General features: G+C 39.2%; 2 long non-coding RNA genes across 2 annotated transcripts; both read left to right on the forward strand.

Moving 5' to 3' along the window:
• The first annotated feature begins 2956 nt into the window (after nucleotides 1-2956).
• Nucleotides 2957-4429, forward strand: LOC308185315. Its single transcript, XR_013943286.1, has 3 exons — nucleotides 2957-3028; nucleotides 3103-3173; nucleotides 3515-4429. It is a non-coding gene; the product is annotated as an uncharacterized lncRNA (long non-coding RNA).
• Nucleotides 4430-5297: 868 nt separating this feature from the next.
• Nucleotides 5298-7137, forward strand: LOC308185814. The gene is made up of 4 exons (XR_013943764.1): nucleotides 5298-5439; nucleotides 5788-5945; nucleotides 6061-6183; nucleotides 6296-7137. It is a non-coding gene; the product is annotated as an uncharacterized lncRNA (long non-coding RNA).
• The last annotated feature ends 5059 nt before the right edge of the window (nucleotides 7138-12196 follow it).

Below are 12196 nucleotides of genomic sequence, written 5' to 3' on the forward strand. Positions count from 1 at the left end.
TTCTTCCCCTTCTCTCTCTCTCTCTCTCTCTTTTTTTTAAATCAGTTTTACAAATCCTTATTAACTTCTGGTTCCTCTACCTCCTCTACCTCATGTTTCCTATTTGTATATTACTTTCCCTTTAGCTGTTTATAGCAGTTAGCATGAAATGTTTTATTTCAGAAGTGACTATTTGATAACTACCACAGTCAAAATGGTAGATCTGGAGTTCAAATGCATCTGCTGTTAGGTAAAGGGTGACACATAGTTCCTAGTTTTTTCTAATCCTTACTATGCCTTTTATTATAATAAGATGGGAATTGTGGTTGTTCAGTGAAATGTTTAGAAAGTTTAGTAGCTAATGGGTATGGTGAGAGAAATTGCAGACATGGTCTATTTTCCAACATCTTGACAGTTTTATTGCTTACTGCTTACCATAGACTACTTTTTTCTTGTCATTCTTAAAACTGGCTCTCTCCTACATTGTGTCTCTGTGCCACACAATGTTACCTACTATGTAGAAATTTGGACACCCTTTTCAGCTCCTCTACCTCACCACACATCTAGGGAAGGGACACAGGTAGTCCTCATCTTAGGGAGGATGGAGTCTGACAGAAGCTTTAATATTAGTAAATCACTTTATGTTGAGAACAACTTGAAACAACTTAAACTCACATACACAAAGTAACCTATTAACTCCAGGGCTCTTTGTTTGATGGGACATGCTTTGAAAACAAGCGAACAAATGAACTTCAGCCTTCGGAGAGGGAGAAGTCTGTTAATCACTTGTCTCTGCTTGGCATTTGCACATGTTCAGCTATGAGTGGGTCTTGGTCTTCTCACATATAGCTGTGCAGTTGCATCTTTTTTCTTCATCTTTGGCTATTATAATAGAAAATCTTATACTGAACAAGCTACTTGTGTGTTTGGTTGTTGCTTTTGTTGCCGTTTGTTTTGCTGCTGGATTACATGAAACATCTTACTGAAGGATTGCAGTCTTTCTTGGTTATATGCTATGGGCTGTACACTGAAATAAGCCCTGGGTCTACACAGAGTCCCCAGTCCAGCTGAAATCTCCAGCTACCTCTCCCCAGCCCTGATGTCCCTACTTCCTTGGCCCTACTCCAAGGCAATCCCTCTTCCACACCACACACTTTACATTTCTGTTTTTTATTTCCTAGTTTTTGATGTCTTCCAGTGTTCACCTTGCATTGCTTTCATATGCCACATGTGGCAGGCAGGCAGAAGTGGAGTTTGACTTAAAGAGCATGTAATGGGTGGCATGGGTTTTATAGTTGATATAGCATTTATCACGATGTGGAAAATGGTGTTGCTAAACTTCTTGAGGTCCTTGTTGCTCTTCTGCCTTCATGCCAACAAAGCATGCTTAGGTCACTGTTTATAGTTGTGTTCTTTTCTCTTCTCCCCAGGATAATGTGTCTTGGGAACCTGCAGTTCAAAAACTTGTGTTTACTTCTCAGGTTTGGAGTCTTATTTTATTCAGAATACTGCAAATTCTGCCCTAATGCAATTTGAGTAGGTGTGTGCATCTGTAAACATTAGAGTCCATAACTAGTTATTGTACAGAACTGTAGGGCACGTGGCAGACTGCTGTAATGTGAAAAAGTAAATCTGTATTTTTACCTTCTAGGGTGCAGCAGTCCCACTGGTTTTTCCCTATGGGGCACAGGGGAGGGTGTTACTGTTACACGGTGAGCTGCTGTACAGTACTGTTATATGCATTGACAGCAGTAGCAGAACTTGATTTCTGATAGCAATTATATTGTTTTCTTACATTTGATATGTAAGTATATACTGTATGTACATCCATCTCCCTCAGGGAGGCGTTCAGTGAGTCTTCCAGAAGTTGGGAGTGTCTAGAGCTCAGCATGGGCCAGCTGTGCCCTCAGTGAATATTACTTCTGTGGATGCACAGAGGGTTTTCCTTCAGGAATTTTCTTCTGAAGACAGAGAATCAGAAACTGCCCATTTAGGATAGTTTGCGGATGCTTCATATCACTATGGAGGCAAAATGCAGATATACTGGGTGAAAAGCATGCCCCACAGTAGTATTGAACCTGCTTGTGGAAATAATTTACAGCATGGGTCTTTTGTGCAGTCACATTAGAAACATTCATACAGTGTACCTTATAGTTAAGATTTTTTTCCTGCCTTTTATGTCATACTAAGTAACTAATGTAACTATTTGAATTAATCAGCCACTTAACTCCTTTTATACACAATACACAATATTTTTTGCCAACAGAGTAATGTGATTTAACAGTGGTGCTTTACATTTTACTTCTCTGTAAGCTGGAAATCTGGAAGATAAATGGTGTGATAAACATTGGAGAGGCACCAGATTCCAAGGAGATTACTATTGCCTCTGTTATGTAAAACTAAACGAGAAAAAACTACTTTACAGTAACTTTACCTTTAAATTGACAGTTAAGGAAATAGTAAAACACGGTTGGATGGCAATCAGACTTTCTCTCTAATTATTTTACTGCGTCCTTTGTCACAGCCGCTCTGATTAGATTTCCCTTACAAGAATCCTTGTTACATCATGGCTGGGAGCAGAATGCCCTGTTCACACCATTTATTTCACAAATATTGGTCAGTGGCTTCTTTTTCAGACATGTGCTCACTCACCTCCACCCATTAAAAAACAGTCATTAATTTTCCTGTCTTTCCAAAGGTGATGGCTTCGAGCTTTCCAGTTGCAGTTGCCTTTCTTCTGCTGGCAGTAGATCTGTAACTTTTATATCAGTCTGGCTTGTTCAGTTTCTAGCCTGGAATAGATTTTTTTTTTTTTTTAATAAAGAGTAAATACTTATTCTTGAGAACCAGGGTCCAGCAGTGAGGTATTGTTACTTTAAGTGATGCTGACTTTTCCTGGAGGGTTTTAACACCAGGATGCTCATTGGCTACCAGTCTAATTGCTTTACACTGCAAACGATGCCCAGGGGTGAAATAACACAAATACTGAGGCAAATTTTCCAACATGTGTTCTTTAAAATTCCCCCCTGAGCTGGAAGAGTGACCTTTGGTGAACAAATGTTCTTTCACCTTCAGTGTTCAAAACTATTAATGTTTTAGTATGCTTACATGATTAATTCACAGGCTTTCTTTTCAACACAGTAATTTTTTGACTCTGCCTTTCTTGTGGCCTCAGATTTGAGGCAATTTGTTCTGTAAGTCTGTCAATGGTTTATTCAGCACAGCTATGTTTGATTATATCTCTAATAGTTACTAAGAGTTGCACTCAGCTACTTTGGCTTCAGCCTGAGCAGCCTTTTGAGCAAAGAACCGTTAACCATGTTATTCTGTAATGCTGTTTTCTGCAGCTGAGATGAAGAGTCTGTAAGCAGGAACTGAATATTGAATCTCCCAGCAGTGTTGCTAGTTAATAGTTTTGCATGACAGTATGTGATCTGTCCTTCCTATTATGAAGCTTTCTCATATATTGCAAGAATTTAAAAACCTGCAAGGAGGAAAGGTCCTCCTCCTATATTATTATTATTATTTTTTTCAGCTGGAAGACAAGGAAGCTGTACATGGATTTCTGCCTCCTGGTGCTGTAGAATGGCTCTGTACCCTCTGATAAAAGGTTTCCACCTGTCCAGGTTTCATCAAGACCTTGGCACATGAGTCACAGGATCCCTCTTCGAAGATTCTGAAGCGCAGATCAAAAAATCAGAGTTGTGGCCAAGATATTTTCCTGGCTTACTTTTATGTTGTTAATAATTCACTCCTATACTCTGACCAAGGTGGTGATGTCTCTAAGCTTTATTTCTTAAACAAATCTGAATAATACCTTTTCCTTTTTCTTTTTTTTTCCTTTTTCTTTTTTTCCTTTTTCTTTTTTTTCCTTTTTCTTTTTTTTTCCTTTTTCTTTTTTTTTTTCATTTTTCTTTTTTTTTCTTTTTCTTTTTTTTCTTTTTTTTTTCTTTTTTAATTTTTTCTTTCTTTCCTGCTGTCCTCATTTATTGGACATCTTACTCCATTGTCTTTGTTCACTCAGTGTGTAGTCATAAGGAATCCCGTTCAGCTAGACTTTGACTTTATAGGTTTTTGTGTATTTCCCTCTAAACTTCTCCCGTGTTTTACAGAATAGTTGGAATTGTTGGTCAATTTGATGTAATTTGCCTCTTATGAAACTAACATATGTATCTCCCCCACCCCAGAATCAGTGATGTCTGTGTCTGGTAGTGACTTTCTACAATGTGGTGTCAGATGGTGTTTAAAGTGTCTGTTCTGTGGGAAATTCCGAAATAAAAACAAAAAATAACTCCAAGCTGAAATAAGCCTTTAAAGCGTCTCATGGATGGAATATTTCCTTCCGTCTGTTTTCAAAACAAAGTGGATGCAGGACCTCCAGTCAGCACAACGATTGTCGGTCCTGGCCCAGGCATCTCACTGCTTATTGCTGCAAATCTCCTGAGCCTCAGTGTCTTGGTAAGCGGAAACAAGAAGTCCTCAGTGCTCTGCCCTGTGCCTCTCGGGTCCCGGCTCTGCGGCTGCCTGCAAGGTGGGCTGCTGGGCAAGCAGGCAAACTGGCAGGGAACCAGGCAGCTGGTTTCCTTCTAAAGATTTGATGAAAATGAAATGTACCGTGGGAACATGTTGATTTCATGGAACAGGCATTTTTCTAACGGAAAAAATTTAGGTTGGAAAATATCTGTCCGACTCTAATTGTAATGTTTCTCTCCAGACCATGGCTTTTGACTTTTCCTATGGGAAATCAAGGAAGCCCCATCATTGACAATGAGGGTATTATTAAAATTTGAAGGGATAAAATCGTTGCGTATGCACTCTGTGTTACCTATCCAGCCCCTGCCTTCTTAGACCATGATGAATAATCCTTATTCATTTAAGTACTTAGAATTTACTGAAATGAACACTTTACTGGAGGCTGTATGAGTGTAAAATACATTACGTTCTCCACTTGCTGTGCAGGTATTTGTAATTATTCAAGTCATTCTAATTCTGATGGCCACACCTTTAATCCTGGTGGCACATCTCCCTCAGCACCACTACCTCTGTGCTCAGCATCCCTGCCGAGTACAAGTAAGGAACAAAGCTTCCTGTGGATCTTCCAGGCTATTTTGAGATTTGGGTTGCATATGGTGCAAGTCAGGAGAGGGAAACGCAAATTCTCCTGACAGCTGTGTTCACTTGTCCTGCTTCCTCTCCATACAGATGGTTCACAAATGCTGCAGCAGGATTAGGAAGGGGTAGGACCTGACCTGTTAGTTAGTCTGGGCTGATGAGTAGGGTGGAGTGTCATCTACTCCTGCAATAAAGCAGCAGTAGGTTTAGGAAACTTCAGTGACATATGGAAACCAAGATTTTCTGTTGGGAGTAGTTTGGCTTAGATAAATCCCACTTCAAGAAATGTTTTGGGGGAGAGAAAATTGATGAGACATTCAGTTTTGAGACTTAAAACTGGCTTTCTATGTCAGTGTTTTTGTTTAAAAATGTAACCTAATTGCAGGATGATGGGGGGGTGGGGGAGGAGGAAATATGGCTGAAGTTAAAAGGGTGGTGAACAATACATATGTTTCTACTTACCTGGAAAATATATATTTTCAGCTTTTTTATTATTATTATTTTTACTCTGAAATTCTGCCTTTCCTCTTTGAATAAAGAGGATAAAAACATACACAATTCTAATTTTATTAGATGGGATTTATTTTTTTAAATATATATATATATATTTATATGTCTGGTTGGCTATCCTTTATTATGTCTTCTAATGAATTGTGTGAGGATGTGATTTAGCATTATATCTCCCTGATAAAACAGCTTTTGGAGTATTGCAACTGAAGCATAAATCCTGAACAAGAAGCAGTGCTTTCAGATGTCGTCCAAAGCAAGTCCTCCTCCAAGAAGATGCTCTTCCTGTGCATTTGCTTATGAAATAAAAAAATGTATAATTATGGTAAACAAAATAAGCGTAATTAGTAAGTAAGAACAAAGAGCAGTGAGTGACTTTTTTCTTCTTTTATTTTTTTTTTCTTCAGGTACTGCCAAACAATAACTGTTTTCTGTTCATTGGTTTCATCTGCTTTTGTTTAGGAGCCCCACAGCCTAAGTTAGCGAGAACGCAGGTGTGCTCCAGAAACAGAAAGGCACTCCAGTTTGAAGGGAGCAAGGGATTTCTTTTCCTTCTTGGCTAACAGTCCTTCACCTGGCTTGAAGGTAAGCTGCGGATGCCTCCCCTCTTTGCACCTGTGCTCCGAGTGGGGTTGTTGGGAGGTGAATTCCCATCTCCTGCGGCTGTCTGGCATCATCTGGGGCTACTGTGTTGCAGAGAAAGCAGATGGCTCTCTGCTGGCTGTGGAAAGAAAATCACCTGAGAGGGGAAAGGAAGAAGCAGCTTGAGAAACTGCAACCCGCAAAAGAATTCGGATGAAAATGAGTATGTGTGCTGAGAGGTTTAGCTAAACACTATAAAAATTGACTTGTACATGATAAAACTCTCCAATATGAAGAGATCCATGGACTGTCTAGACCGACTTTTTTTTTTTTTTTTCCCCTTCTTAAAAGCAAACAGAACCACACATAACTAAATAAGTGCAAAATTCACACATGGATGATGCCAGAACGTAACAGCATTGCATGGAATAAATACTTCAGTAAGCTTGGTTCTGGTTTTCCTTAACTGTATCCCCTGTGTGATTGCTCCTCACAAACAACAGATACACATCAACATGTGTGATCCTTGCTCCTTAGTTAAAGCAAGAGGAGACTGCACTGTGACACAGAAATGCTATATTATATTATGAGATCCCATCCCACTGTTCAAGCATGTATTGAAATAAAGAGCATAGGGCTACCATACTGAAAAAGTGCATTGATTATGCCTAGGAATTTTACTGTGCTCTGAGAAAAATTTTTGTGAAGAAGCCCCCGAGCAAGTCCCTCCCATGGCTGTGCATGGAAAAGGCCCATGGAACAGGACACTTCATGAGCTCTGCTTTCTGGATTGGTTTCTGAGCACCTTGTTTGGCAAAAGAAGCATGCCAAGCACTCTTTTTTAACAGCTTGACATTGCAGATATTGAAGTTCCAGTGTCTGGGCATGCTCCTGAGTGCTGCTTTATTTACCAATGTGGACACAGCTCTAGAGTTATTTTAATCTCCCCTGCCAAGTGTAGGAAGGATCATTATAATGCGAGGGCTTTATCCTGCTGAACCTTCTTTGCTTTGCTTTAAATACATTGCTTCGTGTCACATCTGTCAGGGAATAGAGAGAATATGATTCTTTTTCTCTTCCCGTTGGTCTGCTTTGTATTTGAAGGCTGTTACCATGTCTCCCACCAGTCTCCTGAAGACTGAACAACCTCAGTTTTGTCATACTTTCCTTGCAGGTCATGTTTTCTAGACCTCTACTTATTTTCATTGCTTCCTGCCTTTCCTGAATGGGCATATAACAAAAATGCTTGTTCTGCCTGGGAGAGCTTAGCTAAGTGTTGAGGACAATATTGATAAAAATAATTTATGTTACATACGATTATCTTTCACTTTCCACGCAAGAATTGAATGGTAGAACTGTTATTGGTAATGTTATCTAAACCTTGACTTGACTAGACAGGATATTCTCCTGATATTTGATCTCCCTCCTTTTAACGGAGCTGCAGTAGGGATGATTCTGAGATCTGGAAACTGTACAATTCACATTATAAACACAACGTGACTCCACTTCTGAGGCATATTTTTACATTAACTTTTAACCTTGATGCTCTACAACAAATTAACTTTATACAGAAGTATTTTATGCACATAATGTTTTTCATTGTTTCAGACATAGTTTCAAATTTTCTCTCAGTGGTGCAGGAAGGCTTTGCAGAAGAGCACTCGTAGGTTAATGTCCCAGCCAGGGTGCACCGAGCATGGACTCACTGGGGGAAGTGAGCCCGGCGCTGTGGTTTGACATGCATTAGACCGATGGTGATGTCGAGATAGCACACAGCTCTGGGACCTTCCTGAATTTTCCTGTTTTGCACGCCAGGTGAGAAAAACAGAGATGCTGTGCTGAGCTCCCCATGCAGGGTTGGGAGCTGCGATGTAAGGTGGAGACAAGCTCAATGGGTCCTCTTTGAAAGCACTGATGGGATTACGTTTTCTGTCTGTGCTTACACAACCTATTGTGTCTGCATCTTCACTGTACCTGAGCTGCTTTCCCCCTGGCCACCTTCCTCTTCAGTAACTGGAGAATCTCAAATGCTTCCACTCTTTTATTACACACAGCAGGAGCACCTATAATGTCCCCCTGTCACTGTTTCTGGGAACACTCCCTTAATTCTTACAACCACAAAGACTGAAATTTCTTTCACAGAAGCCAGTCTAATATTTGAAACATTTTTGTAGACATTGTGAGCTACCTAGCAATATCCAGGGGATCTAGAAAATTCCTGGTCTACAGAGGTTGTTAAAAATATGCATTTTCCAAAGCAGTAATGGAACTTCAGTAAAAAAGCTCTTTTTCAGAATATCTTTCTTTCTTTCTTTCTTTCTTTTTCTTTCTTTCTTTTTCTTTCTTTCTTTCTTTCTTTCTTTCTTTCTTTCTTTCTTTCTTTCTTTCTTTCTTTCTTTCTTTCTTTCTTTTCTTTTCTTTTTCTTTCTTTTTTCTTTCTTTTTCTTTTCTTTCTTTCTTTCTTTCTTTCTTTCTTTCTTTCTTTCTTTCTTTCTTTCTTTCTTTCTTTTTCTTTTTCTTTCTTTCTTTTTCTCTCTTTCTCTCATTCTCTCTTTTTCTTTCTTTCTTTCTTTTTCTTTCTTTCTTTTTTCTTTCTTTTTCTTTTCTTTCTTTCTTTCTTTCTTTCTTTCTTTCTTTCTTTCTTTCTTTCTTTCTTTCTTTCTTTCTTTCTTTTTCTTTCTTTCTTTTTCTCTCTTTCTCTCATTCTCTCTCTCTTTCTCTCTCTTTCTCTCTTTCTCTCTCTCATTCTCTCTTTCTCTCTCTCTTTCTCTCTTTCTCTCTCTTTCTCTCTCTCTTCTCTTTCTTCTCTTTCTTCTTTCTGCCTCCCTCCCTCCCTCCCTCCCTTCCTTCCTTCCTTCCTTCCTTCTTTTTTCCTTTCCCTTTTCTTTTTTTCTTCTTTTTTTTTTTCTCTTTCTTTGACAGGTTTAGGAAGAATCATAAGGTAACTCATGATTTTCAAAAAGGATAAAAACGAGGTGTCTCCTTGAGAAAACACTTGATGTAAAGATTACAACAGGTAACAGAACATTATTCATATTTTTACACGTTGAAAAAAAATAATTACAGCTCCATAATGTTGAACGTTGGGTTGCCTGTTGAACACAAGTCCTATTTAAACTACTTACACCTGTCTTGTCATCTTTCTGTATAGCAGCAATTCTTATTCCCTAAGCCCAGAGAGGCTTATTTCCTCTGACTGTTATAGCACTGAGGACAAAGGGAAATGAGTCCACATCTATAGCCTTATGCATTTTAAGTAGTTTTGGTGTCAAAATCCATGTCTGGCAGCCAGAATCCCTGATTCCAAGTGTGGAAAGTGATATTTGAGCCCAAATGGTGAATGTGGAGTTCCAACATGAGCTTAAGAAAACAAAACACTAAAAACCATTATTGGACATTTCAGTCTCAGGAATCTGGGATGATCAATCTGTTCCATAACTGCTGCATGTTCCAGGGACGCAGGAGAGCCATGAGTCTGAAGTTGGAGGAGTGTTAATAAAAATAAATAAAATTCCAGTGTTTTGGCAGCAGCTGAAATGGGACAGAGCTGGAGATGGGATGGATTCCTGAAAGACCCTCTTCTCCTTGTGGAACAATTCACATTTCAGATGGTCTGGCAATACTCTGGGCTTCTGACACTACCTAAAAAAAAATAAATTAAATACTTTTTTCTTTTATATGTGTTTCTAGTGGTTTTAGAAAGGCAAAAGGCTTCAAACCTATTGCTTCTTACAAGGAAAGTGTCTTTATATTTCTTCAGAGAGTTGAATATGGATATCTATGCCAGGTTGGAGACCAGCAGCACCAGCAGCTTGATAAAACTGAGGGATAAAGACAGTTTTCATCTCAGCCAGTATAGATTGCTGTCTCCACAGCTGCAGAGTTTCAGTCATTGATTTCTCTCCACCTGGTTGTCAACAGCAGCTCAAGATCGTTTGGAGATTTGGAAATAAATTCTTGAGCCTGACCATGCAATCTCTCTTCATGAGAAAATATTGCCCATTGCACCTGTACAGCACAATCCCTGCAGAGGAGGGGAATGATCTGCAAAGCAGGCAGTTGGTCCAGCGTGCTATAAACTGCAATTTAAGAAAGGAATGTGTTTGGATATGAAGTGCTCAGAGCAGCCCTGAAGAAACATTTATGAGACAATGCAAGAGGCTTTGTGGAAGCAGGGTTTGCTTTTTGCCAGAAAGAGTATCAAGAGGTAAGGTAGTTGTACAAAGGCTGTGTGCTTTTGGATTGAATCCTGTTCTTAAAGGGTGTTGAATGGATTACAACTTTGTATCTGGTCTATTGTGCAGTTAATGCAAGCTGTGCTGGTCCTGAAATTTTCACGGCAAGTTGGTGAGCCAGAATATTAAAAGGTCTAAAGTGTCTGTCAGGCAGAAAATTTCATAAAGCAGCACTGTGTATGCTGGTTCCTTCTAGTAGGTGGGTGTGAAACACCAGGTGTTGGGCTGTCATTGGGCTGGCACTGCTTAGACCACCTCCCCCACAATATGCTAAGAGTACCTGCAGTTCAGGACAATGGATGTTACAGCATACAGGCACATACACAAGTCTTCACTCTTCCTTGCTGTGTCTTCTGCTGGCCATAGGGAAAGACTGACACAGGTGATGTTATCTCTGTTATCTCCATACTGTTATCTCCATAACATCCCAAAATTCACCTGCTTCAATCATATTCACTGTGCAAGCAATGCATCTACATCTTTTTATACAATGATACCAAGGCAGTACTCTGTAATCTTTTCACTAACTAACTAATGAAAAATAAAATTTACTCTGTAAATGACTTAACCTAATTGATGTGCTAGGATAACCGCCCAATTAAGCAGTTGACTAAAATGAATAAACCTTAAATGACTCAACAGTATGCAGAGGAAAATATTTGTAACAGGTTTCTGAGAAATTATGTTCAGGATTTGCCTACAGGGCAAAAACATATTCAGAATTTCTCTACAGGTCTCCTAGACAGTTGGCTTTACTGCTGTGTGTAGAAAATGTGGAATCGTGATAATTGTTCTCCTTCTTCCCAACAGTATAGCTCCATAATTTCATGTGGATTAAACTAAAAATAGAAGTGTGTGTAAAGAAGTAGTAACTTTAAAAAGTTTTTTTTCCAGGAGTGTCTAAGCTTATTGCAAAAGATACATATAACCTTGCTGGTTTGGAGTTGAGACCTTGAGTATCAGCTTTTCTTCATACATTGCTTTAGAGTTTTAAATGCACCATGAAGTGACTGCAAAAGAGATGATCTACAAATGTTTTAGAACTGTTCAGCATTGCAACAGTGGTTGCGATACGCCAAGATGCCAAGAGCATCTGTTTGCTGGCCCCTGGTTATAGAGGTCATACCAAATCTTTCTTTCAGCTACTGCAAGCTGCTTAACCCCATGGTGTGCAGACCTATGCTTCAGAGGTCTCATTATTGCGGTGCTGGACTGCAGTAACTCTGTTCTGGTTGAGATTTTTGGGGGCAGCTTGACTGCTTTAGCACAGCATTCGCTGGGATTAGCAGCACTCCTAGCTCTCTGATCCTGGTCAGAAAACTCCCCGTAAAGCACATGCAAAATAAAGTAAATACTCATGCTGTTTTTACAAAATGCACTTAAAGTAAGTTTTTCTTTCTACTTCATTTCTTAATTCTTTATTAATCTTTGTTTCAGTTTTCACAGAGGAGAGAAGGGCTAGGTTGCTAGATTTGCTCTAAACCATCTTAAAAAAGACTTTGAGCAAATGTGTCCCACAGGGTGCGATAAAATAAAATTCAGTACACTTCAGGCCAATATAAACTTTTCAAAATTGAAACCTTTCATATTGTTGGAATCATCACTGGAGAAGCTTTCCAAAAGTGCCAGGAAATGGTTTTATGTATGTCTGATTAACCCTGTCTGAGCAGCACAAGCATTAGAAGCTGATTAGATAAAATGCTGGTCCACACTTGCAGCTTACCTTGTTTTTTAATTGGTTTGACAGCGGAATTGCAGTGCTCTGAAGTTGACACCTACAG

Source organism: Anser brachyrhynchus (genome assembly GCF_964034855.1).
Source record: "Anser brachyrhynchus genome assembly, chromosome: Z".
NCBI lineage: Eukaryota > Metazoa > Chordata > Aves > Anseriformes > Anatidae > Anser > Anser brachyrhynchus.